The sequence below is a fragment of the Trichechus manatus genome, unplaced genomic scaffold (genome assembly GCF_000243295.1).
Source record: "Trichechus manatus latirostris isolate Lorelei unplaced genomic scaffold, TriManLat1.0 scaffold00103, whole genome shotgun sequence".
NCBI classification, from domain to species: domain Eukaryota; kingdom Metazoa; phylum Chordata; class Mammalia; order Sirenia; family Trichechidae; genus Trichechus; species Trichechus manatus.
Window position 1 is genome coordinate 10,443,410 of NW_004444039.1, and position 24,932 is coordinate 10,468,341.

Here is a 24,932-nt window from a genome sequence, read left to right on the forward strand (position 1 = left end):
AAAAAAAAAAAAAAAAAAAACCATTTAAACATATTAGCAAATCAAATCTAGCATTATATAAAAGGGATAATTCATCACGGCCAAGTAGGTTTTTCATAGGAATGTAAGGTCGATTTAACATTTTTAAATTGACAAACATAATTTCTGACATTAACAAAATAAAGGATAAAAACCACGTAAATCCAAAAAACCAAACCCATTGCCACCAAGTCGATTCCAACTCATAGCGACCTTATAGGGTTTCCAAGGAGTACCTGGTGGACTTGAATTTCCGACCTCTTGGTTAGCAGCTGGAGCTCTTAACCACTACACCACTAGGGTTTCCAAAAACCACATAGACAGATGTAAATTCATCCACCAATGAGCAGCTGATATTTGACAAAGGCCTAAAGTCTGTTAAATGCGGAAAAAACAGTCTCTAACAAATGGTGCCGGCAAAACTGGATATCCATCTGCAAAAAAAATGAAAACAAGACCCATACCTCAAACCATGTACAAAAACAAACTCAAAATGGATCAAAGACCTAAATATAAAATCTAAAATGATAAATATCATGGAAGAAAAAATAGGGACAATGCTAGAAGCCCTAATACATGGCATAAACAGAATACAAAACATAACTAACAATGTACAAACACCAGAAGAGAAACTAGATAACTGGGAGCTCCTAAAAATAAAACACTTATGCTCCTCAAAAGACTTCACCTAAAGAGTAAAAAGACAACCTACTGATTGGGAAAAAAATTTTGGCTACAACAAATGCGATCAGGGTCTAATCTCTAAAATCTACAAGATACTGCAAAATCTCAGCAACAACAACAACAAAATAACCCAATTAAAAAATGGGCAAAGGATATGAACAGACACTTCACCAAAGAAGACATTCAGGCAGCTACCAGATACATGAGGAAATGCTCATGAACATTAGCCATTAGAGAAATGCAGATCAAAACTACAATGAGATACCATCTCACTCCAACAAGGCTAGCATTAATCCAAAAACACAAAGTAAAAAATGTTGGAGAGGTTGTGGAGAGATTGGAACACTTATACACTGCTTGTGGCAATGTAACATGGTACAACCACTTCGGAAATCAATTCGGCACTTCCTTAAAAAGCTAGAAATAGAAGTGTCATACGATCCAGCAATCCCACTCCTTGGAATATATCCTAGAGAAATAAGAGCAGTCACACGAATAGATATATGCACACCCATGTCCATTGCACCACTGTTCACAATTGCAAAAAGATGGAAACAACCTAGGTGCCCATCAACGGATGAATGGATAAACAAATTATGGTATATTCACACAATGGAATACTATGCAATGATAAAGAACAGCGATGAATCTGTGAAACGTCTCATAACACGGATGAATCTGTAAGGCATTATGCTGAGTGAAATTAGTCAGTCACAAAAGGACAAATATTGTATGAGACCACTATTATAAGAACTCAAGAAAAGTTTAAATACAGAAGAAAACATTCTTTGATGGTTACAAGGGTGGGAGGGAAAGAGAGGGAAATTCATTAACTAGATAGTAGACAAGAATTATCTTAGGTGAAGGGAAGGACAACATACACTACAGGGCAAGTCAGCACAACTGGACTAAACAAAAGCTAAGAAGTTTCCTGAAAACAACCAAACACTTTGAGGGACAGAGTAGCAGGGGCAGAGGTCTGGGGACCATGATTTTGGGGACATCTAGGTTGTTGGGAATAACAAAGTTTATTAAGAAAAGGTTCTGCATCCCACTTTGGTGAGTGGTGTCTGGGGTCTTAACAGCTAGGAAGCGACCATCTAAGATGCATCAATTGGTTCTAACCCACCCGGAGCAAAGGATAATGAACACCAAAGACACAAGGAAAATATTAGCCCAAGAGACAAAGGAGCCACATAAACCAGAGACTCTCTCAACCTGAGACCAGAAGAAGTAGATGGTGCCCAGCTACCACCATGGAATGCCCTAACAGGGAACACAACAGAGAGTCCCTGACAGAGCAGGGAAAAGCAGGGTGCAGAACTCAAATTCTAGTAAAAAGACCAGACTTAATGGTCTGACTGAAACTAGAGGTACCCCAGAAGACATGGCCCCCGGACTCTCTGTTAACCCAGAACTAAAACCATTCCCAAAGTCAACTCTTCAGACAAAGATTAGACTGGACTGTAAAACATAAAATAATACTCGTGAAGAGTGTGCTTCTTAGTTCAAGTAGATACAAGTGAATAAATAGGCAGCTCCCGTCCAGAGGCAGGATGAGAAGGCAGAAAGCGATACGATCTGGTTGAATGGACACGAGAAATGCAAGGTAGGAAAGAGGAGTGTGCTGTCACATTTTAGAGATTGCAACTAGTGTCACATCACAATATGTGTATAAATTTTTGTATGAGAAATTAACTTGAGCTGTAAACTTTCACCTAAGCACAATAAAAAAACAAGCAAACAAACAAAACACAGAGACAGAAGCAGAAAGAGCACTTGACAATATTAAAAACCCAACCATGAATTTAAAAAAAGAAAAACAAAACTCTCTCAGCAAGGTGAAATAGAGGGAAAATTCTTCAGCCTGATAAAGGGCATCTACAACAAACCATCCAGCTAACATCATACTTAAGATCATGTATGGAGACTATCCTACACAATCTAAAGAGTTGCTACTGGAACTAATAAGAGAATTCAGCAAGGTCACAGGATACAAGATCAAGATATAAAAATTAATTGTATTTCTACATACTAGCAACAAAAAATTAGAATATGAAATTTAAAAAATGTTGTTCTCGACAGCATCAAAAAAACATGAAATACATAGGGGTAACTAACAAAATATCTGCAAGACCTACATAGTGAAAACTAGATAACAATGCTGAAAGAAATTAAGTCCTACATAAGTGGTGATATATGCTTTGCTCATGGATCTAAAAAATGCAATATTGTTGAGATGTTGATTGAGTCTTCCTAAATTCATCTATATATTCAAATCCCAGAAGATCTTTTTGTAGAAATTGATGGGCTGATTCTAAAATGTACATGGAAATGCAAAAGACCTAATACACCCTCTCCTCACTTACGGACACGGTTAGTTTCCAAAGACTGGGTCGTCATGTGAAACTGGTGTTATGTGAAAATGGAGGATGACCACATCAGATCACAAATGGAAGATGACTACATCATCACATAACTGCCAAATCATATCTTTTCATAACTGCCAAGTTACATCATTACATAACTGCCAAACCACTGAGAATGGTGGCCCAGCCAAGCTGACGCAAAACTGTAACCATCACAGCCAGCATTACTCTTGCCTCACACCTCAGTGTTCGTTCCGGTCAGACATATGTCGTTAATGGGCAAAATAGTTGGATAGTAGATTTTTAACTCTTGTCATAAATATGAGATGTTGGACAACAAGATAGTCCATCAGTGAGGAGAAGGTATATAACCAAAACATATTTTTTTTAATTTTGAATAACTACCTGATTTCAAGGCTTATCATAAAGCTCCAGTAATCCAGACAATGTGATATTGGTAAAAGGCTAGATATATGAAATTGTATACTTAAAATGGGTACATTTTACTGTATGTAAATTATGCCTCAATAAAGCTGAAAAAAGTACATGGGCCTTGGATCCAGATCAATGGAACTGAACAGAGAATCTAAAAATTGACAATGCATATCACATATATGGCCAATTTATTTACAGCAGATTATGCCAATGTAATTTAATGGGAAAAAAACAGTTTTGTCAAGAAGTAGTGTTGAAACAACTGGATAGTGTATGTGGAAGAAAAAAAACCCAAAAGAATCTTACCCTTTAACACACAATCCATAAAAATCAACTCAAAGTGGATCATAGAATTAAACCTAAAAGCCAAAGCGGTAAAATTTCTAGGAGGAAATGTAGGTGAAAATCTTTGCAATCTCAGGATACACGAAGATTTTTTAGGATGAAAAATTATTAACTATAAAAAGTAATAAATGGAATTTCCTTCCATTCTGAAATCATTCCACTCTCTTTCTGTTCACAGATTCCTGGAGCCAGATTCTGGTAGAGCTGTCCCCAGCAGGTTCAGACAAACACAACTACTTGAAGTATCAGAGTAACCAAGTCCTGGGTAGATTCGACCGCTTAGTATACTGTCTTCTTGTCTCAGATGGTTCCTTATATAGCTGCCTCTGCCATCTGTTGAGAAATCTGCGGGGATTAGGATTCTGCTTTGTTGTCAGCAACTCTTTCTCTTCTCTCCAAACCTTGAAATCACACAATGAAATTTCACCGGCATTTAGATTAAAAAAAAAAAAAAAATCAGAAGTCATTTTCATCATGATTGAGGTTTGTATTTGCAATCGTTTTCTCCTCTTCTATTCTTTGGTTCCCCCAAATTGGGTCACAAAAAAAAGAAAGAGTGGATGGATACTTTTTTGGTACAGTGTAGAAACCCTTTGGGTGGCAAAATTCTCAAAAGAAAAATGAATAATAATCCCCAAACCGCCTCTTTTAGGGTAATCGTAAGGAAAAAGAAACATATATAAGAAAAGAAGAATAAATACAAGTTTAAAATTTTAAGACGACTTTTGCATGTATAAAAAATGTAGAAGATAAACTAGAAAAAAATATTCACAGTAAATATGACAAAGTGCTTGTGTTTTCAATGGAGAGAATACATCTTAGCGAATGAGAAAATACGAAAGTCCCAAGAGCCAAATGGGCAAAGGGTATGAACAAACAATTCACAAAACAGGAGAGCATTCAACCACAGTAATAAAGAAATGCAAATTAAAACAGCAAAATACCATTTTTCACTTTAACAAAACTTTGTTGAATTATAACACTCACTGTTAATGAAGCTGAGGTAAAACTAAGACTCACATTCTGGGTAGTATACAAATTGACCCAATTCTATAGAAAAACAATTTGACAATGTTTCGAAAGTCTTAAAAAGGTTCATACTCACTCTGAAATTCCTTTATGGAAAAAAACTTAGAAACATAGTACTTTTTAATGTGAATATTTTTATCTCAATGTGAATTTCAATAGCAAAATATTGAAAATATCCCAACTATCCAAAATTAGGGACTGGTTAAGTAGATTGGTTAAGTAGAGGGTCAGTGAAAAAGAAGAAGATCCTCAGCAAGATGGACTGACACAGTAGCTGCAACAATGGGCTCAAACACAGCAACAATTTTGAGGATGGCACAGGACCAGGCAGTGTTCCGACTCAATAGCACCTAGCAACAACAACAACAAAGCAGATTGTGTGGCACATATAAGTATATAAATGGAGTATACAACTAATAAAATTACATATGGCAAAAGTGTCTAATAATACAAGGAAGTGCTAATGGTACCATAGGAATCTCTGGGTGGCAAACACGGCTAAGCACTAGACTACTAACCAAAAGGTAGGCAGTTTGAACCCACCCAGAGGCACCTCGGAAGAAAGGCCTGATGATCCGCTTCTGAAAGACCACAGCCTTGAAAACCCCATGGAGCACGGTTCATTCTGTTTAGCAGCACATGGGGTCACCATCAGCCAGAACCAACTGGACAGCAACGAGGTAATGATATATGCAGAGAAAGAAAAATAGGATACACTATTGTATTGGTTTTGCTCTCATTTGAAAAACTAGCACATTTTTAAAAAGATGCTTCTTGAGGGTCTTTCCTGCTTTAATTATATGTACATACAATCAAAATAATGTAAAAATTGCCTCTAAAATCCAGTAAAATATTAACAGGCAACTCTTAAAGGTGGTGAGATTATTGATAATCTTTTTTCTTTCTATATTTTTTTATTTTAATTTTTTATTAGAATGTATTACTTTTGCAATTGGAAAAAATTACAAGTTTAAAAAAGTTGTAAATCTGGGACTTTTAACTTTTCCTTTTTAGGCCTTCTGTTATGAATGAAATCTATCTTAATGTTTAATCCTTAGAAGGCATATCATTTGTGTCTAGTATAGATCGAACACTATGCTAAGCAATTGGACATATATTACCTCATTCCATCCGTATAGTAACTCTGAAAAGTAGATATTAGTCCTGTTTTTATGGATGAAGAACTCAAGGCCCAAATAGTGTAAGCAATTTGTCCAAGGTCATATGGTTTGTAAGTACTGGGGCTGTCTTTAAACACCATATTATTTCCACATTACTATCAGTGCTAGACACACCCATGTAGACTCGAAAAAATGACCTCCCCTCCAAGCTAAATAAATTATTAAGAGGAAAAATAAATTAAGAATTTAATTATTTAAGGAATGAGCTTAAGATCCACATTTTAATTTCCGCCTTTGCGTTACTTTTGTTTGTTTAGAGATTTAAAGAGCAGGAAAGGACTTCAAGAAATGCCCTTCCTAAAATCAGCCAGCATTGTTTTAGCTTTTCAAATGAGAGCAAAACAATTAGCAAACTATAGGAACAGTTATCAACCATATTTTTCCTTTTTTTTTTTTTTCTTTAATATCCCTCATCTGGTTATGTCCCTGGGTGGTTCAAATGACGCTGGACTGCTAACTGAAAGATTGGTGGTTCAAACCTACCTACCCAGAGGCACTTCAGAAGTTAGGCCTGTAAATCTGCTTCCCAAAGATCACAGCCTTGAAAACCCTACGGAGCACAGCTCTCCTCTGCACACATGGGGTTGCCGTGAGTCAGAATTGACTTAATGGCAAGTAACAACAACAATCTGGTCGTACGACCTCCGGCAGCACAGTATGATCTTCACTAATAATGCAACAAAGTCACGCAGATCTTCCCTAAGGCCTTTGCTGCAGTATACTCCTACTCCTCACTCATCAACTAACTCATTATTCCACATCTTGCAGTTACAATAGTAAAAAAATCTGCTCCCCAACTATTTTGTGCATTAACAAAGTACACCTGGCAGTAAGCCTTTCAGGACCAGTGGGACATGACGTACCCACCTACATTTTCTGCCTCTCATGTCCAGAGGGACATTATGTGCCCCACATAATATTTTGTGATCTAATGTGGTCATCTTCCATTTTGCGTAACACTGATTTTCACATACTGACCTGGTCTTTGCAACCTAACCATATCAGTAAGTGAGGAGTGGATGTGTTGTAGTTGATCTAAAGAGATGGAGGCAAATGACAGTCCTCACCTAGTTGCCGTCGAGTTGACCCCGACTCATGGCAAACCCTACGTGTGTACTCCATAGGGTTTGCAATGGCTGGTGTTTTGGAATCAGCCAGGCCTTTCTTGCAAGGTGCCTTTGGGTAGACGCGAACCTTCAGCCTTTCTGTTAGCAGCCCACAGGCGCATTAACCATCTGCACCACTCAGGGATTGCGACCGTCTTCAAGGCTGGGTTAGACGACTGAGTTCCTATTTCTTCTTCACCTTCTCTCACATGGCTTCATCAGAAACAACTCATGGCCACAGGGTCACCCGGGAAGGCCGACATGGCTCTGCTGTTGTTGTTATTGCAGTGATTACTGCTCGGTTTGTGTTGTACAGGACTAGAAGCCATTTTGAGCACCTTCCTCACTTTTAGGGCAAAGCCACATGAGTTTGTAAAATCCGTATCACCCACTCAAAGTATGTTTAAGGTTTGTTTCAAAGTATGGTCTAATCTTGAGCCAGAATCCAGAAAGAATCTCATTAAAGCTCAAAAGGACTCTTCTGCCGTCTCGCCTCTTTTGCCCACTTTACTTAAAAATTAGAAAAACACAGCTAGTTCTTCCCATTCACTTACCTTCCCTTGACAAAAAGAGCGTAGCTTAACTTCTGTACTTTAGCTATGTTTACGGGAAAGTTTTCAGCAATAAAGGAATTAATGCAATCTGAAAAGTCTACTTTAATCTCTGTGCGGGTTTTTTCATTTTTTCTTTTAGTATTTCCCCCTTTCATCTTTGCTTCACATGCTACTACAAATTATTCTAATTCTGTTCTTCTAGCGCATTAAACGAGAATGCTGCTAGGTCTCAGTTCTCCACGTGGGTTCGGCATCAAAGCCTTGGGCCAATTTTATTTCATTTGTGTTTGCTGTCAGAACAATGTCTTTATTCTAAAATGCCCTTCTCAAATCACCTTTCAGGTGGTCTAATAGAAGCAGCATGCAGTAGAAAAATAATATCTTAAAAAAAATCCATGTTATTGCTTTTATGTTTTACCCTCGGAATACTGAATGCACAGCACTCTTAGTTAAACAACATCCTGAGTTCCATTTTTAACATGAAGAGTACCTTTTATTTTAAATCTCCCTGGGACAACTGATCCTCTCTCCTTCTATGTTAAGGGGCTTTGTTGGGGGGCGGTTTATTCAAATTACTGCTCAACAATAAACATTTTTACAGTACGGTGTGTTTCAGACTGCCAGCTGACACCTTGATTGATTCAATTTCGTGCGAAATTCTCCCAAAATAAAGATTGAAGTGCGTTTAGGGAGCTGACAAGGCTGGAGAATTCCATCACGTCGTCAAATCAGCCTGAAAAGGAAAATGAGGGGGAGGGTGGACTAAGAATCGAATCATCTTGCCTAATGACACTGGGTAATTGTAATGGTGGCGGCGCGTTCCAGCGAGCACCTTTGCTTTAGCCCCTGCATCTTAGAAAGCAGGAGGGAGAGGGAAGAAGTGATTTAAGGAGAAATTGCAGGTTGCTGGTGGGTAGTGGGCAGGGGATCAATCCAGTTTGTCACATTAAGGATTGTAAAGAATCCATCTCAAAATGACATTGATGATTCAGGGTATTAGGTTTCGTTTAGAATAAGGCAAACAGCAGGGGCAAGCCCAGAAGTAAACAGGGAATTCAAACCCAGAGAATGTTCGCAGAAATGGAAACAAGACGTCGTACAGAGACCGATTCTGAAAGACTGCTTCCCTAAGACACCTGAAGTTCTCCCCACCATCGCCATGCCATTTCTTTTTGATCGAGGCGTCAGCCACTTGCAATTACATTTGAGTTTTCTGTGGCTGATCTTTGCAAATAGATGTTTAGGAGAAGGAACTGTCCTGCGTGCTGTGCTGGGCCAAGGAGAGGAGACTTGCATAGGCTCATGGGGCTTGGTTGTTATCCCTGAAGTAGTCCTTAGTGTGAGCCAGCCAATGCAGACCGCCTCACACCTGCTATTGGTTCCTGCTTTGTAAGAAACAGCTGCTCATTCATCTGCCGTCAGTTCCACAGAAGGGTGTAGCCTCAGACCTTCACCAATTTCCTTCACCCCCCCCATCCACAGGGTAACCACTAGGTGATGATCCTTTTGTCCTTCATTATACACTAACTAAAACCAGTTGCTGTGGAGCCGATTCGGACTCACGGAAACCTCGTGTGTATTGGAGGAGAACTGCTCCGCAGGGTTTTCAATGGCTGATTTTTCAGAAGTAGATCTCCAGGCTTTTCTTCCAAGGTGCTTTCTCGTGGACTTGAACCACCAACCTTTGGGTTAGCAGTCAAGCATGTTCACTGTTTGTACCACTCAGGGACTCACTGTTCCTGTGGGAAGATACATTCTGTAATTGCTGGAAATAACAATTGACTCTGACACAAGTAGAAAACGCAACTGTATTTCAGGTTGTGCGCTGTTCTTTGGCCAAATTAGCATTAAAAAGTAGAATAGTTGAACCACAGTAATATATCCAGAAGGTAACATTTGGGTAGAGTTGCAAAGGATGTTTTAGCAGTTCTCAGGTGAACAAGGGCTGAGAAGAAGGGAGTTCTAAACAGAAGGAACAGCATATGCAAAGTAAGTAGATGAGGATGTCACTTTAAATGTCTTTTAGAGGCAGAGAGTCAACTGATAATTAAAAATGAAAATATTAATACCACTTTCCTTTTTGCATAATCCTTTCATTTATTATGGCAGGTACACATCTAGTAGCTAATGCTTTTTTTGCAATTACCTGTAAAAACGAGAGTAATACTTGTGGTAGGAGCCTCTAGGATGGCCCTCAATGATCCCCGCTTCCTGGAATCCATGCCGTTGTTTAGTCTCCTCTCCTTGAGTGTGGACTGGACCTAGTGGATTGCTTCTAATGAATAGAAAATGGCAAAAGCAATGGGACGTAACTTTGGAGATTAGATTTCAAAAGACTGGCTTCTGTCTTGCTTCTCTCTCTCCCTCTCTTCCCAGCTTACTTGCTCTGAGGGAAGCCAGATGCCATATTGTGACAGGTTCTATAGAAAGGTCCACATGACAAGGAACTGAGGGAAGCTTCTGGCCAACAGTCTGCAAGAAACTCAATCCTGCCAACAACCCCAACCTCTAGTCGAGCCTTCGGCTGAGACCACAACCATGGCTGACCGCTTGACTGCACCCTCATAAGAGCCCTTGAACCAGAGGCATGGAGTCCTGATCCACAGGATCTATGAGATAATAAGTGTTTGTTGTTTCAATCTGCTAAGTGTAGAGGGAATTTATTACACAGCAATAAAAAATGAATACAATACACTTTTCTAGCACTTCATAGTTTATAATGCATTTTTATATTATCTCATTAGACAACAATAATATCTATGAGAGGTAGATGGGGCAAGCATCATTGCCCACACTTTACAGATGAAGAAGCTGAGCTCAAGAACTTTGTTACTTGAAAATGTCATTTGGGTCAGATATGATACTGCCGACACTCACACCTAGACTCCAAACGCATTCCTCTAAACCACATTTGCAACGGTGTTAATTTAAGAAGGTGCAGAGCTGAATCCTGATCTAGCTCTACCCAAAATTTCCTGTGCCGCTGAATAGCTCAGTTAAGCCATCTGGATCTTATATTTCTTCATGGCTACAAGAGGATGATTGGGTTGGAGGATCACAAAGTTCTCTCTTAGCTCAAATTTTTTTCTGATGCTAATAGGAAACCATCTAAATTCTATAAAATGGAGTCAAAACTACGTAACTGAAGTTATTTAGATAGTTAAGGGCATAATCAAGAAAACTTTCTGTCTTAGCCGCAGACTCAGTCCACTACTATTGTGCTGATCATCACGTGCAGTTCTTGTTTCCCTTACTACCAGTTCAGGGAGGAGTGTGGGGCATCTTTGTTCTGCCTTTGAGCTTCCACTTGAGGAATAGTCACCTCCTATGACCTTCACAGAGCCAGCAATACCCAGGCCTGGGGATTCTAGATGCCAGGTGACATTTAAAAGGCAGATTGTATAGCCAGTTCTGTTCACTGAAGTATTCGAATACCCAATGTTATGGATTGAATTGCATCACCTAAAAATATGTGTTGTAAATCCTAATCCCTATACCTGTGTTTATAATCCCATTCTGGAACTTTTTTTTTGTTATGTTAAGAGGCCATATCAGTGAAGGGTGTGTTTTAAGCCAATCACCTCTGAGATATAAAACGAGCAGACTGGGACAGAGAAGCAAGCAGAGATGGGGAAAGACAGATGCCACACCAAATGAAGCTCACCAAGGAGCCAAGAAACAAAGACTTTCTCCCAGAGCCGACAGAGACAGAAAGCCTTCCCCTAGAGCATGCACCCTGCATTTGGACTTCTAGCCTCCTGAAGTGTGAGAAAATAAATCTCTGTTCGTTAAAGCCATTTACTTGTGGTATTTCTTTTACAGCAGCACTAGGTAACTAAGGCAACCATGCTCAGAAAATTAGAATCTTTTTTGTGACCTCCCTCTTTTAGTTAGTACCTGATGATTTGGGGGAACCAGAGGCATCACCAAGAGAGAATCAATGTAAAAGATATTGCTTGAATACTCATTGGGAGAACTTACCATAAAATGATGAGCTAACAATAAGCCATCAGAAAGTTTTTTTAATCTACATGGGAGAGGAGTGGGAGAGGAAATGTACTGTGAAATGTACTATGAACCTGTCAGTCACACGTGTGTGAGACATCAGCTCCATCTAGAACAAAATTTCCTGTCACTCAGAGATCACGTTTAACATTAATCTGTAATTCTGATCTGCACTCACTAGATTTTTGACGGACAGATGAACTTATAAAAATTTTAATACAGCTATTTTCTAAAAGTTACAACTTGCAGCTACATATACTCTGCGGTAAGAATTAACCATAATTCTCCAATGTCCATTTCCATTGTTCATTCTACTCTTACTTATCTTACTATGGCTGAATACCTAGTAAGACACCCCAGAATATAGACAATGTGCTCAAGACCGTGGTCAAATAATTGCTGAGGCAAAATTAGGACTAAGAAAGCACATTATGGCACTATCACAAATCAGCACTAAATTTACCAACTCACAGATGCAGACAACAATGCATTTTAAATACTTGTTTTCCCTCAAGCAGGATAAAGATGGATAAATAAATAAAAATCTGCAATGCTGCATCCAGGGCACAGAATAAAAAGTCTATTTTTCATGGGATGACGTTCTAAATTAAAATAAACAGCTAAGATTTCAAACACAAATGGGAGACCAAAGTTAGCTGATGAGCAAACAGAAAAAGATAAATAAGAAAAGGCATTTGAAGGATCATAGGAAATATAATTCCCCTAAACTAGGAAAAGCTTACTTTGAATACATCATTAGGGAAGACCAATTGCTAGAAAAGGCCTTTGTGTTTGGTAAATAGAGAGTCAGAGAAAATAAGCGAAACCTTCAGAGACAGAGCGACGCAGGAGCTGTAATGATGGGGTGAAACATAACAATTGTCTTAGGCTGGGTTCTCTAGAGGAGCAAAATCGGTAAAGCATATATATGTATATATGTATATATACATAGAGAAAGAGATTTATATCAAGGAAATGGCTTATGGGGTTGTAGAGGCTGGAAAGTCCCAAGTCCGTGGGTCAAGCTGGAGGCTTCTCCCGACTCACGTAGCTGCAGGGGCTAGTGAACCCAAGATCTGCAGTCAGACAGCAGGCCTCTGGCTCACAGGCTGCGGAGACTGACAAATCCCAAGATCAGCAAGTAAACTGTTAGCTCAAGTTCCAACAATGGGAGGCCAGACAAACAGGAGCCAGCTGCAGGATCCAGAGCAAGCAAAAGCCTGTGAGCTTTGCCAGAAAGTCCGCATACATTGGATGCAGGCCATATCTGCAAGGAAAATCTCTTCTGACTGATTGGCTGCTCATAGTAGAGCTCATCATGGAGGTGATTACATTATATCAGATCTCATTATGGAAGTGGTTGCATCATAACATAGCTGCCAAACTACATTATAACTGCCAGACCACTGAATATCCGGCCCAGCCAAGCTGACACATAACCTTAACCATCCGTCTTAGTCATCTAGTGTTGCTATAACAGAAATACCACAAGTGGATGGCTTCCACAAACATAAGTTTATTTTCTCACAGTCTAGAAGTCCAAATTCAGGGCATCAGCTTGAGGGGAAGGCTTTCTCTCTCTGCTGGCTCTGGAGGAAGGTTCTTGTCATCAATCTTCCCCTGGACTAGAAGCTTCTCCACACAGGAACCTGGGGTCCAAAAGATGAGCTCTGCTCCCAGCATTGATTTCTTGGTGGTATGCGGTCCCCTCTGTCTTCTCTCTTTTATATCTCAAAAGAGATTGATTTATGACACCACCTAATCCTGTAGATTGAGTCCTGCCTCAGTAACATAACTGCCACTAATCCCACCTCATTAACATCATAGTGGTAGGATTTACAACACAGGAAAATCACGTTAGATGACAAAATGGTGGACAATCACACAATACTGGGAATCATGGACTAGCCAAGTTGATACACATATTTCTGGGGGACACAATTCAACCCACAACACCATCACACCAATGACCATGAAGATGGTACAGGACTAGGCAACATTTCATTCTGTTGTACATAAGGTCGTCATGAGTCAGAGCTGACTCGATGGCAACAAACAATAACAAAGGAACAGTGACATCACCTTAATTACGAATAACCCAGAAGTGCCCTCACCACATATCCAGGTAGATACTTTCTTTTGTGGACCCACCCTTGAACTGCAAGGACCAGTATCACCCGGTGATTTCACAGGTTGAGGCTAGCTACCTCCAATATTTGGAATTAAAAAACCACCTGTCTGACAAGGTGTATGTACTTTTTGTTCTCCCAAATCACTAGGAGGCACCCACAAGTCAATAACACGTTTTAAACAATGTGACTACTTAACATTTCATTGCAATTGCATTTTAACAACTTATCTCAGTACGTCAGCATGGGGCATATTACTAAAAATGTCTTCACTGTTTATGAGAATTCAAATTTAACTGAACATCCTATGTTTTCCTTTTTCTAAATCTGACAACTTTACAGTAAGCCCTGAGGGCAGTAGGGTGGTTAGCCAGCTAGTTGCGGCACAGCTGAGATCAGAACTCAAATCTCAAGACACTTAACACCTGCCACAGACTGAGCCACAAACCGAGGAGGAAAGTTCCAGTGAACCCAATATGAGAAGAAAATCATTAATCACAAAAAACAAGTGGGGCAGGGGGGAGCAGTGAAGGGAATGTATCCTCCCAACTGCCCAGGAAAAAAAGTTTTTAAAGACAACTTCCATCATTTGAAAATTATTTAAAAACAAAAGCCTCTTTTATTTTCTGAAAGTTTCTCTCCAAAAGTCAGTCAGTCACCCTAGACGTTCTTCACCAGAACCTTGTTCCTCATCTAGGCCTGAGTTTCTGGGAGAGGTTGCCCAGAAGTCGCCAGAAGCCCAAGTTAAGAGAAATAAATATGTGTAAACATGCAATAAGGGGCCCTGTTGGTGCTGACGGTTAAGTGCTTGGCTGCTAATGGAAAGGATGGGAATTCTAACCCACCCAGGCTCTGCGAAAGAAAAGACCTGGCTTTCTGCTTCCATAAAGATTAGAGCCAAGAAAACTCTAAGGGGCGGTTCTACTCTGTCATATGGGTCTTTGTGAATTGAAAACGACTCGATGGCACTCAACAACAACAACAAACATCCAAAGGAGATTTCGCACCACGGACAGTAATCAAGTACAGGGGGAGAGGGCACCCCCCTTCAGTCTCACTATTAAGTACTGTGGCTTTGGAGATTTGCTTCCGTCTCTGTGCAGCCAGCTGTGTGTTCTCTCAGGTTTCCTGCTGGTGTAAAGGGTCAGCTCACCACTGTGGCAGATCAAGGTTTCCAAACAGATGTTGACACCAACATCCAAGGCACACTAGACCCTTCTTTTGGTCTTTCTCTAGACTGCCCCTCCCCTTTGCAAATTCTCTTTCAGTTACTGTTATGAATCGAATTGTGTCCCCTCGAAATGTGTGTCCACTTGGCTAGGCCGTGATTCCCAGTATCATGTGATTGTCCACTATTTTGTCATCTGATGTGATTTTCCTATGTGTTGTAAATCCTACCTCTATGATGTTAATGAGTCAGGATTAGAGACAGTTATGTTAATGATGCAGGACTCAATGTACAAGATTAGGTTGTGTCTTGAGCCAATCTCTTTTGAGATGTAAAAGAGAGAAGTGAGCAGAGAGACAGAGGGACCTCATTACCACCAAGTAAGAAAAGCCGGGAGCAAGTGCCCTTTGGACCCACGGTCCCTGTGCTGAGACTCTCCTAGACCAGGGGAAGATTGATGGCAGGGACCTTCCTCCAGAGCCGATGGAGAGAGAAAGCCTTCCCTTGGAGCTGGCACCCTGAATTTGGACTTCCAGCCTCCTGAACTATGAGAGAATAAGTTACTGTTTGTTAAAGCCATCCACTTGCGGTATTCTTGTTATAGCCGCACTAGGTAACTAAGACGATTACTCATGTTTTTCTCATCCTGTTTTTATCTCTTCCCTCCATAGGTTGATGTGCACATTGTGGAGTCCTGCTGACAGCCCTCATGACTAAAACGATATTGCACTTGAGTAATCAAAATATCCTAGAAGAAGAAAAGGCAAAAGTATAGAGACAGAACGTGGATCAGTGGTTCACAGAGCCTAAGGGGTAGGGTTGACTACAAAGGGGCACAAGGAGGTGACAGACGTTTTCTGTATCTTGATTGTGGTGGTGGTTACATAACTGTACACATTCATCAAAACTCATAGGACTGTATATTATAAAGCATGAATCATAGTCTATGTAAATTATACCTCAACAAAACTTAATGAAAAAAGAAAAAGATGGCAGAGAAGAGAGAAATACATGCTTGACAACTAGCTTTTCAGTGTGGGTCCCAGGTAGTCCTGCCCACATGCTGCATTGCTCTAAGACACCATCTGAATTCATTGTGTCTGCTCTGAAAACTCCATTTAAAGAGGAATATCCATAAACTAGAGATAATCCAGCTGTTGGTGACTAGAACTAAAGGCCTAGACCTTAAAGTGTGGCTCTAGAGGGCAGAACTGGTGCCAATGAGTAGAAGTGCGCAGAGGTTGGGGGTGAGTTATCCAAGAATAGAATGGGTTTCCTTTTTTTTCCCCTGAGGGAAGATATTCAAACAGAAGCTGGAAAACATTCTACAGAGATGTGGGGTTAGATGGGAGGTTAGACTAGGCGTCAACTAACATCTCTTACGACTCCAAAATTCTGTGAAATTTATCAAAAGTCACATTTATTTGTCGTACTTCCTTCCCACAGTTGTTGTTGTCTGCCATCAAGTTGATTCCTGTATAATGATTACTTTTCAAAAAGGAATTCAAGGTCCTCTCCGGTAAGTGGAGCCCTGGTGGTGTAGTGGTTAAGATTTTTTGGCTGCTAACAAAAAGGGCAGCGGTTCCAATCCACCAGGCGCTCCTTGGAAACCCTATGGGGCAGTTCTACCCTGTCCTCCAGGGTCCTTATGAGTTGGAATTGACTCGGCAGCAATGAGTTTTTTGGGTCTCTGATAACCAATCATGAATGTTTTCTCTTTAAAAGACAAAAACATGTTTATTACTCCCAATTCCTCATTACATCAGCAAATAGTCCCTTTATATAAGAAGAACAATATTTGCATTAACGTTATTCCTTAAAAGTACAGAGCAAGTTGTTCAGGGCATAATGATGATCTATTAGAGACTTGGTTTTTTTTTTTCCCACCGTTTCTACAGAAATCCCACCCAGCTAATATCTTTGATTGTTCAAAATAGTAGCTGTCCTCTCCTTAAATCAAGAAAATCTCATTATACTTGGGTCTTCATGTGACTTGAAATCTTAAAGGTGACATTCCAACAACCACCAGATTTTTCCTTTTCTTTAACGTCTTGCCCTTGTATGGGAAATGGAGTCAGCAACTTCCTATTCTCTAGAGCCCAAGAGTCAAAAATGTTGACTGTTTAACATGTCCCATTGGACATGGAGTCCTTTGTGCAGTCTTTGAACTGGATTAAAATTGTCATTAGCGGGGCATGAAACTGCTGCCCTTCTAAGATTATTACCAAAATCTAAGTTAGACTTCTCCTTAAATTATTCACTTTAAATAAATGGAAATTATTTTAATATTAAAAGCACTTGAAAGACCAAACAACATATACAAGTCTCATGACAGTTATCAGCTTTGATTTGTACTTTACTATATTCTAGAAGAATCATTGCCAGGATTATTTAAAGGCTTTTCTGAAAAAATTACACTGTCGTTTAATCTTTGTTCTTGATACGTGAACACAGCATGTGAATATTGGCTACGGTAACTTGTTCATTTCCCCAGTCTGCATGTCAGTATGGAGTCCCTAGGTGATGCAAACAGTTAACAGACTCAGCTGCTAACCAAAAGTTTGGTAGTTTGAGTCCATCCAGAGGTAGCTCAGAAGAAAGGCCTGGTAATCTACTTCTGAAAAGTCAGTCACTGAAAACCCTATGCAGGACAGTTCTACTCTGACACACATGGGGTCACCATGAGTCGGATTTGACTAGATGACAACTGGTTATATGTCCAATTATGTAAAAAACAAGTCTGGGTTACCTCCCTAATTACTATATATTGTATATATCATATTCATGATAAAATATGGACCAAATTTTAATAAAAACATTTTTACTAGTACTTCAGATGCTTTAATGTCCTGTTAAGAGTTCCAAGCAGAATAGACTTTCTGGCAAGAGGTGGAGGATGTAATTTTTGTTAAAAATTCCAGCCACTGTGCTATTGTTCCTTATAATTAAGTAAAAATATACAGTAAATATAAAATCAAGTAACAAAACCAAATTAAGATTCTTAAAATTATAAGATGCATAAGGGCAAATTTCAGGTTTGTTATCTTTGCTTGAAGTGGATTTTCATAAATACAGAAATCATTCATTATGGAGGGAAATAAACCTTTCGTACCCTCATTATATAAGTAAACCATAGATAAGTATGTATATAATAAGGAACCCTGGTGACACAGAGGTTAAAGGGCTTGGCTGCTAACCAAAATGTTGGCGGTTCGAATCAACCAGCTGCTCCGAGGAGGAAAGATGTAGCACTAGCAGGGACGGGTTACCCAATAAGCAAGGTACACAGGGGCTTGACTGTGCTCACTTACTAGGCTGTAGTGCACAATTTCACCTGGTTTTCACCACATCAAAGATACAGTGAAACCCATGTGAAATTGTGCACCTCAGATTAGTAAGTGAACACAGTTAAGCCCATGCATAGCTTGCCTACGTAAACCAGTGCCTACCGTGCTTCATGGTTAATCCACCCCTGTGTGGCAGTCTGCTTCCATAAAGATTTACAGCCTTGGAAATCCTATGGGGCAGTTCTATTCTGTCCTTCTACTCTGTCCTATGGGTCGCTATGAGTTGAAATAGACTGGACAGCAGTGGGTTATATGTAGAATATAAAAATCTGTTAAACAATGAAATCACCAATGTAACAGAAAAAAACGAACGAACAAACAAACCAAATCCTGCACAATATTGGCCCTACAGCCCTTGTTCTCAGCCTTGACCGGAATCAGCCGGAGGGCTTGCTGCAACACAGATCGCTGGGCTCCACACCCAGAGCTTCTGATACAATAGGTCTGGGCGGGGCGCAAGAATTCCCATTTCTAACCATTTGCGAAGTGATGCTGACGCTGTGGTCCTGGCCCGCATTTGAAGAACCAGTGCTTTACAGAGAAGATGATGGTGATCAGTGTAGCTGGTCACCCAGACAGCAGGAGGAACACCGGTGTGGGAATCAGGAGCCCTGAATGTCAAAGGCAGGTTTAAGGGTAGAAGCTCTGGAGAAAGGTACCCAAGCTTGAATCCCAGCTTCTATGCATCTGTATTTTCATCTGTAAAGTGGAGGTAGTAACTCCAACCTCATTAAATCAGATCATTCATTTAAATTACTTTGCACAGTGCCTGGAAGTTCTCAAGAAACATTAGCTAGTATTATTATTATCTGTGACCTTAGGAAAGACACATAACAAATATAAGTTACAGTTTCCATAAAAAAAGAAGAATTTATCACTCAAAAATTCTATGATGCTAAATATAGTATCCATCCTTTTTTGAGACAATTTACTATTAATACAATTTAGTACCTGTTATGCTCTGCTTCAGGAGCCCTGGTGGCACAGCTGTTAAACTTCAACTGCCAACCAAAAGGCCTGTGGTTCGAACACACCAGCCGCTCCAGGCGCTCCAGCTGCTCCAGCTGCTCCAGTCTCTCCAGCTGCTCCAGTCTCTCCAGCTGCTCCAGCCGCTCTGTCGGAGAAAGATGTGGCAGCCTGTTCCACAGAGATCGCACCCCTGGAAACCCTGTGGGGCAGTTCTACTCTGTCCTATAGGGTCACTATGAGTTGGAATCAACTTGACAACAGTGGGTTTGGGATGCTCTGCTAAGTGTTCAGGGTAAAAGATGGGTAATACAAGTCCTTTGTCCTTGAGAAACTCCCAATCTGGTTGTAGAAGAAAGACTATGTACAATGAAAAATAAAAATAAAAATAAAGATAGTATATAATGAAGCAGTATAGTCAGTGGTTCAGACAGTAAGCTACATAGAAGTTCAGAAAAAAATGTGGGTTCCCCCAGCTTCATGGAAGAGTTGGGGCTTAAGCTTCACACTGAATGACGTGTCTTGCTGTGTGTTGTCGAGTCGATTCCAACTCATGGTGACTCCATGTGACAGGGCAGAACTGCCCCACAGGGTTTCCAAGGCTGTGATCTTTACAGAAGCAGATTGCCAGGTCTTTCTCCTTCAGAGCAGCTGCTGGGTTCTAACTGCTGTCCTTTTGGTTAGCAGCTGAGTGCTTAACCATTGTGCCACCAGGGCCCCTTGAAGGATACATCATATAATAATGTTGTTGTTGTTCTTGTTAGATGCCATTGAGTCAGTTTTGACTCATAGTGACCCTATAGGACAGAGTAGAAACTGCCCCATGGGGTTTCCAAGGAGCGGCTGGTAGATTTGAACTGCCGACCTTTTGGTTAGCAGCCGAGCAATTAACCACCACGCCAATAATAACAATAATAATAACAAAATTTGTACAGCTCTTTTCACCTTCCAGATTAATCTATATATGTTATCTCAGATATTATCCCATTTCATAAATGGGAAAAAACAAGGCTTAGAGATGTGAAGTCATTTGACCAAAGTCGCATGGCTAATCTGGTGGGAACCAAGACTTTCACTTAACCGTTTAGGCAACATCACACGCTCCTTCCATGATATCATGGAGAAGAGGGGTAATTTAACCAAGGGCATGGAGAAAAAAATGAGTTATAATACTCAAGAAATGAGCCAATATGTCTTAACCAGGAGATTTAATTTAATAGTCATTACTCCACAAGATGAGTTGGAGCTGGGGTAAGACAGATGACAGTGATGGAAACCCTTGAAACCCATTTTGAAGGTTTACATTTTGTCCTGAAGTCAGTAGTTACCGAAAATTTACTACTTATCTGGATGTGAGCTAGATTTAAGGAGAAGCAAGGCAATCTTTCATTCACCCATTCATTGCTTCAACAGTAATTTATTGGGCACTGAGGAAGCAAGCGCTAAGCTTCGTGCTGGGTCTGGGGATCACAAAGATAAATAGGACACGGTTCTGTCTTCAAGGAGATCTCTGCCTAGAGGGTGATAGGGAAATGTACATAAAAAGTGATGACGTCATGTGATAAATGTAATACTGAAAGTAGAATGCAGTGGAATGCAACTCTACACTTGACTGCCGCAAGATTTATTTATACTGTTTTTGTATTTGTAGTACTTGCAATATTCAAGTACGTTTAGCATTAAAGCAGTTATCAATGAGCATTTCTAAATCATGTAAGAGAATTTCAGGTCACCCTTTGGTACCAATTCTAGAAGAACAGCCAGAACAATTTCTACTTCGAGAGGAATGAGATTCCTCCAACAAGGAGAGGGAAGGACTGTACGTAATACGGGACTTGAGCTGGATCACAAAAGGTGAGTAGAACTATACCAGGCAGACTAGGAGAAAATGTATTTTAGGCATTACAAAGGCCCTTGGGCCTCAGACAGCTGGCCTGTTAAAAGATTTGCAAGACGTTTAGGTTTTTCTGGAGCTTAAGAGGCAAGACTGGCAATAATCAAGGACCTGGACTCGGATGACTGCTGTGGAAATAGATAATAAACAATAAACGTGCTTCTTCGAGAATTTAAAGGAAAATACGATCGTCATACGCCTAACACCATGTCAGGCCCATCCTAGACCCTCAACATATGTTAGTTCCTTTCCTGCATCTTCACTTCACAACTACCAGTACTTCTTTTATGAACGATACACATAGGTTTGAATAAAAGCATTTACATTTTCATTCCCTAGTGTCACCGTTCATAAATGGTAGTGTGATTTTGATCGGATATTATAGTTAATATAGCTGCCATCAGGTCGGCCCCTGACTCATGGGGACCCCATGCACAATGAGATACCAATGTTGTGATCCATAGGGTTTTCATGGCAAATTTTTGGAAGTAGATTGCCAGACCTTTCTTCCTACTTTGTCTTAGCCTGAAAGCTCCATTGAAACCTGTTCAACATCATAGCAATCCACAAGCTTCCGCTGACAAATGGGTGGTAGCTGTGCTTGAAATCTGTTGGCCAGGAATCAACCCCAGTCTCCCACATGCAAACCAAGAAATCTATCACTGAACCACAGCTGCCCTCAAATATTATACTAGACTTAAAAAAAAAAAAAAAGTTCTACTGCTATCTGTCTACTACTATCTAGACCCTAGAATCCTCCGCCTTCCATGGTGAACTTCGAGAAGCTCTGGAAATTACTCAGAAACCCAAAGTCCTGAACCTCCGCACAGACCTCCAGAGTCAGAAACTCTGGTAAATTCCAGGCATCTGGCAGAATAAAAGCTCCACAGATAACTATAAGGTGCAGGCAGGTTTAAGAATCACAGATACAGCACTGGGGATTCATAAAAGATCCTCCAGTTGTAGGTATTGACTAACATTAGCTACTAATTTTTTTTTAAAAAATATTTGTTTATTGTTCTTTATTTTCAGGTAAAATTTATATCTTATGAAATGCCCACATTTTAAGATAACAATTCAATGAGTTTTGACAAATGTAAACACCATATTACCCACACCCCATCAAGATATGGAATGTTTCCATCACCCTAGAAATTTCCCTCCTTCTGCTTCTGAGTCAGTCTCTACCACCTGCGCCTGAGAGGCAAACACTGTTTGGATATCTATCACCAATGATTAGTTTTGCCTGCTTTAGAATTTCACATAAATGGAGTCATACAATATACACTGTTTTTGGTCAGATTTCTTTCATACAACATAATGTCTATAGGAGTCATCCATGTTATTACGCATATCTATAGTTTCCTTGAGCCTGGATGGCGTCAGTAGTTTGGGATAGTCTGCTAACCTAAAGGTTGGCGATTTGAACCCACTCAGTGGCCCACAGAAGAAAATCCTGGTGAAATGCTTCTGTAAAGAGTACGGCCAAGCAAACCCTATGGAGTCGATTTCTACTTCCTAACACACGGGGTCCCCATGAGTCAGGGCTGTCGGCTCGAGAACAGCTAACAACAACAGCAGCATAGTTCACTTCTTTTTATTGTTGGGTAGTATTCTATTATCTAAATAGGCCAAAATTGGTTTATCCATTCTTCTGTTAATAGACAGTTGGATATTTCCAGTCTTGGGTTATTATAAATAATGCTTCTATGGGCATTATTATAAAGTAGCTTGTGGACATATGTTTCTATTTATCTTGAGTAAATACCTAGGAGTGGATTCGCTGGACCTTAGGGTAGGTATATGTTTAACTTTCTATGAAAGTGTTAGACTTCTTGCTATTGACTTTTGACCTGTTGTGTGGGCTTTACAGATTTTCTTTGGCCAAAAATTGCTTTACTATTGTTTCTTTCCAGGAGAGAAGCCGAGAAAAATTGGGACCCTCCCACTTGTAGCTACGAGATAGCCATTTGCTAATCACACTTACGTGCAAGATTTTTCAGGTCCCTTCCCTAAAGCTGCGGTTTCCTCATGAATGAAGTTTACGTGGTCACAAGAAGAAAACTCTGTGAAAAATCCTCAAAGCACCGGTGTTCTAAAACTGGCTTATACTCTTGGTAGACCAGCTAGATGTAACCACTCACCGTAACAGTGGACAACACCCCTGTGAAGTGAGATTTCTAGAGCTCAGCAAAGTGAATTGGAACAAGTGATATATAGTTTCCGTAGGAAATAGCTTTAGAAAGGATAACACAGTCTGGACCTAATTTCACTCTTGTATCAGCTTCACCTCTCATCCCCTGACCACAATTCCTTTCCATTTGTTCCAGAAATACATTTTATGGCGTGACATACATTCGGGTGGGGGACAGAGGAGCAAGAAGAGAACAGCTGCAGTCATGACAATTCACTTCCTTCAAGATATGCTAGTGCAGTAATGGTGACAGAACTCTAGCACTTTATCATAATCCCATCTTTCCAGAGAGTGGACACGTTTCCGGAGTTTCGTTTCCCCAAAGTGCACTCCTCAGCACTTCAATACTGTACGTGGATCATACTTATTTTATACTGCAGCATACTACAATGAGCCAATAATGTGCCCAGCCCATCTGCTGAGTTAAGAAGGGAAGGAGCCTTTAGAGACAGTTCATGCATACCTGTGAAAGAGATAAAGGGAATGTTCTGGAAATGTTAAAGGGTCTGGTAAGCATGAGGTGTTACTAATGGTAGTATCCGAAACAGAACCTATATCGTCCATTGTGAGAAGGGACATTATTTGAGGTAGACTAGAAATGAAAAGTGTGCATTTAAAGCGAGTCCGTGGTAGCACCATATACTTTTGATGGCTTCGCTTTGTAAGTAATGGTCTATGTGTTAAGGTGCCTTTTTTGCAACTGAGTTTCCTGCCTTCTGCTTGGTGGTTCTGTGAAAGAATTCCCACCTTCTAGGCAGAATACCTCATGCATCAACCACCACCCCTCTGTCAGTGGAGGCTTGCATGCAGCTATGATGCTGAACAGGTTTCAGTGGAGCTTCCAGACTAAGATGAACTAGCAAGAAAGGTCTGGCGATCTACTTCTGAAAATCAGTCAATGAAAGCCTGATGGATCACAGTGGTCCCACAACCAATCACGGGGATGGCACAGGATCAGGCAGCCCGCTTCCTTGCTTTGTGCACGGTAGCCAACAACCACAACAAAGCCCAGGTGATAAACCTCAGCTTCTCGAAATTAAAACATAATTAAAATAGGATAAAACAGAAAATGGAAAACTAATTTGTAGCTACCATCTGAATAGCAATACAGAAAGCTCACTGTGCACGTGTCCTTGCTCAGGATGCTAAATGGAGATCAGAACAGGGCAGATCTTGGAGCTGAGACACCACCAGCAACTCCCTTCCCAGAGGCAGCAGAGAGAAGCCCGTCTTTTTTTTTTTTTTAATTTTTTTTTATTGTACTTTAGATGAAGATTTACAGAACAAATAGTTTCTCATTAAGCAGTTAGTACACATATTGTTTTATGACAATGGTTAACAATCCCACGACATGTCAACACTGTCCTTTCTCAACTTTGGGCTCCCTATTACCAGCTTCCTGTCCCCTCCTGCCTTCTAGTCCTTGTCCCTGGACTGTTGTGCCCCATTAGTCTCATTTTGTTTTATGGGGCTGTCTAATCTTTGGCTGAATGGTGAACCTTGGGAGT